Source organism: Myotis davidii, unplaced genomic scaffold, assembly GCF_000327345.1.
Source record: "Myotis davidii unplaced genomic scaffold, ASM32734v1 scaffold1983, whole genome shotgun sequence".
Taxonomy (NCBI): domain Eukaryota; kingdom Metazoa; phylum Chordata; class Mammalia; order Chiroptera; family Vespertilionidae; genus Myotis; species Myotis davidii.
Genome location: NW_006293962.1, coordinates 310,674 through 314,799, shown reverse-complemented (window position 1 = coordinate 314,799; position 4,126 = coordinate 310,674). Strand labels below are relative to the sequence as shown.

At 40.0% G+C, this 4,126-nt stretch overlaps 1 pseudogene; it reads right to left on the bottom strand.

Moving 5' to 3' along the window:
• Window positions 1–2,044, bottom strand: part of LOC102759391 — a 3,927-nt pseudogene extending 1,883 nt beyond the window's left edge.
• Window positions 2,045–4,126: the final 2,082 nt, after the last annotated feature.

Sequence of the window (4,126 nt, the reverse complement as noted above, 5' to 3'; positions counted from 1 at the left end):
CCAGTCCCTGTCCCACCCCGGCCGCTAGCTGCACCCTTAAGCACTTCCAGGTAGAGTTGTCCAGAAGGTCTGAGGAAAGGAAAAGAAAAAAACAAAACTCTTCCTGCTCAAGAAGGAAGAGGCGCCCTAGCCAGTCGGCCTGCGGACTGAAGGGTCCTGGGTTCGTTCAGGTCAGGGCACATACCTCAGTTACAGGCTCCTCCCCAGCCCCAGCCCTGGTGAATTGTTTCTCTCACATTGATATATCTGTCTTTTCCTCTCTTCCACTCTCTCTAAAAATCAATGGAAAAATATCCTCGGGTAAGGATTAAAAAATAAATTAATAAAATAAAACTTCTTTAAAGGGTTGGGAACGCTGAGAGAAGACTAGTAGTTAGAAGAGAAAGGCAGAAAGGCAAATATTCTGTTCGTCACCCATATGAGAAAAGCTTATTTACTTCAGTTCCAGGATCCAGCACAATGCTGTCCCTTCCCCATCACGACCACTATACATACTCCCAAATACTGCTGTGGGCAATGAACTGCTAGGAGGGACTCAAAAAAGGGTACACATAAAGAAAAAGAATGCTAGAAGCTTACCATCCTGTGGATAAAGGCAGGACTTATAAAAAGGCAAATAACAGTACACAGTAATGCATGGCTGTGTGAGGGGGAGGGGGGTTGCTATGGGGAAGCAAAGAGAAACTAAAATTTGAGAGCCTGCTTTAATCATTGTGTAAAGTACTTGAACCCATCTTCTCTTATTTTAACCTTGTAGTAGCACTGTCAAGTAGACATCAGAATAGCTCAGAGATCTTTAGGATGCCTCTAGGATTGGAAATTGGGAGAGGCCAGGAAAGGCAGACACCAGCACCCCAGAAGGCTACCTTCCATGTTAGTAATTCACTGCTAACCTTGGAATTATAGTTTCTTCTAAATCTTCCCATCTCATCTGACAAAGTATCCTTCTTCACATGTACAGTCTATACAGCAGTCAATTTTCTCCTATGTTGGGCACACAATTTAGAAGACCCAATAATAGTGAAGACAAGAATGCAGCTCAAAGTACTACTGTTTGTAGCTTGTTCTTCAAGGCTCACCCTTTCAGCAAGTCTCAGTCTAATCCACTTGAAATCACTCAGACCAAAATAATTCAGCAGAATACCCCCATTTTTATTTACTACTTTCTGCAACTTAGTTATTTTATAAATCGGGGGAGTTTTTTCACATTGAAGACTGATTTCTTTGGTTTAGGTGCAAAGAAGACTTCAGACAGTTGCGGCCCAAGGAAGCCCTTTGAACACTCCCCAACCGGGAGCCAGGAGGACTAACCAGCGCCTGGCAACTTAACAAGAGACAATCCCAGGAACCCATCAGTAGCCACCACAAGCCCGCTGGGCATATCCATCACATTCCTCTCTCCAAGGGTGGTGGGTTCTGGGACTTCATCTGGACTCTTGAGCCCGGGACTAAGGGGTGCCCCACATCGGATTCACAAATAGAGCTGGCTCACCCTCCTCTGTTACACATACAGCCCATGCCACCCTCAGATCCCTTTCATCCAATGAATGGCTCATATACTAAGGACCCAGACAGGGAAATTCGAGGAAAAAAAGCGGAGGTGGGCACCGCCTGGGGGTTCTCAGATTACCCGGCAAAAGTGCTCCTTGTCCTGCGCGGTTCAACCGCCACTGCCAGCAGAGCCTCCCAGCGCCTCATGCCCGACCCGGCAGCAGACTCAGCGCCACATCCGGATAGCCTAGCGACCAAGTCCCGTCCGGTCATCGGAGGCCTCCTGGGAAGTGGAGTCCTGGGGCCATCCTCGCCGCCTGCAAGTCACAGGATCCTAAAGGACACCTCGCGGTAATCGAGGATTACTTAGATCCTGACCCCAGGACCAGTTTCTTGGTTTGAGGGTCTCTCGGCCTCGCCTTCCCCTTGGCAAAGTGAGTTCACCCCTTCCTCCCCAAGCCCCTGTTTTACCTCAGGATCAATATTTAACATAAAGAGGCAACCAGGGAACTGAGAAAGTGTTAGGAAAAATGGAGGCGATAAAATAAAATGAGGTAAGTGAGCTAATTAGGGTTGCTGTCTGTCACCGTATAATAGTTTGCATTTTCTAGAGTTTTCTATAAATGAAATCATACAGTACGCACTTTTAAAAGAATATATTTTTATTGATCTTTTAGAGAGAGGATGGGAGACAGAAAGAGAAACGTGGATCAGCTGCCTCCTGCACTCCCCCTACTGGGGATCAAACCCACAACCTGAGCATGTGCCCTGACCAGAACTGAACCTATAACCTCTGTGCCTGGAAGGACGCTTAACCAATTCAGCCACACCTGGCCAAGGCCAGTATGCACTTTTAATAACAGCTTTATTAAGATCTAATTCACATACCATACAACTCCGCCATTTAAATTGTACAATTCAGCCCAGCTGGCATGGCTCAGTGGTTGAATATCGACTTATGAACCAGGAAGTCACGGTTCATTTCCTGGTCAGAGCATTTGCTGGGGTTTGTAGGCTCAATTCCTGTGGGGCGTGCAGGAGGAAGCCAGTCAATGATTCTCTCTCATCACTGATGTTTCTATCTCCCTCTCTGAAATAAAAAAATATATATATATATAAAATTAAAAAAATAAATTTTACAATTCAATGGGTTTTGGTATATTATATTATTTTTTAAAACTGTGGTAAATATATATATAACAAAATTTGCTATTTTAACCATTTTACATGTAAAATTCAATGGCATTAAGTACACTCACAATATTGTCGAACCATCACCACTGTCTATTTCTAAAACTTTTCATCACCCCAAAAGAAATTCTGTACCCATTAAGCAATAACTTATTCACTCCTTCCCATGGCTCCTGGAAACCAATCTTTAATCTACTTTCTGCCTTGATGAATTTGACTTTTCTGGTTACTATTCATCTATTGATGGACATTTGGCTTGTTCCTAACTTTTGACTATTGTGAATAATGCTGCAATGAACCTTAGTGTACAAGAATCAGGTTTTGTTCATCTTCTCTATTGTTGTTTTTTTCTATTTCACCGATTTCCACTTTGGTCTTCATTATTTTTTCTTCTTATACTTCAAGTTTTACTTGCTCTTCTTCATTGTTTTGAGACCTTTCTGCTGATTTAATAATATAGCTCTTTAAGTGCTTAAAAATTACCTGCTAACTACTGCTTTAGCAGAATGCCATAAATTTGTGCTTTCATTTTCATTCATTTCAAAATATTAACTAATTACCCTTTTCACTTATTTTTTGACCCATGTGTTATCTAAAAGTGGATTATTCAGTTTTCAAGTAATTGAGGATATTCCAGAGAACTTTCTGTTTTTGTTTTTCTGATAACCCACTACTATCAGACTAGCCTACTTTCTGTTATTGATATGTAATTTCATTCCATGTTTTCAGAGAATATACATATGTTGTATGACTTGAATCCTTTTGAATTCACTGAGACTTGTTTTGTGGCCTAGAATATTTATCCTGGTAAATACTCCATGTGCACTTGAAAAGAATGTGTATTTTGCTATTACTGGGTGGAATGTTCTATAAATGTAAACCAGGTCAATTTGGTTGATAGTATTGTTCACTTCTACTATATCCTTGCTGATTTTATGCCAATTATTGGTAAGGGTATTGAAATCTCTAACAAGCATTTTGGATTTGTCTGTTTCTCCGTGTAGTTTATCAGTTTTTGAGTCATGTATTTTGAAGCTCTTATATTAGGTGCACAAACATTTAGAATTATTATATTCTCCTCATTAATTCACCTCTATATCATTATATCACCTTCTTTACTTATTAGTGTAATCTTTGCTCTGAAATCTACTTTGACCAATATTTTTTCAGTTTTTTTTATTTCAAGAAAAATGATTTTAAATATAATAATGTTACATGCAATAAGCATTAATATTTCAAGAATAAAAGGATTTTAAGTATAATATTACCAAAACTGTACTAACATAGTACGATATCACAAAAGTTGTAGGAAATATTAAAAATCTGCAAATAACAGGATTACTTCTATTATATTCTAGTATATTTTCTCCCCTCTGGCTCTATTTTTGTTAATCAGTTTATGTTGTTCATTATATTCCAGAAATCAGTGAGAACATGTGATATT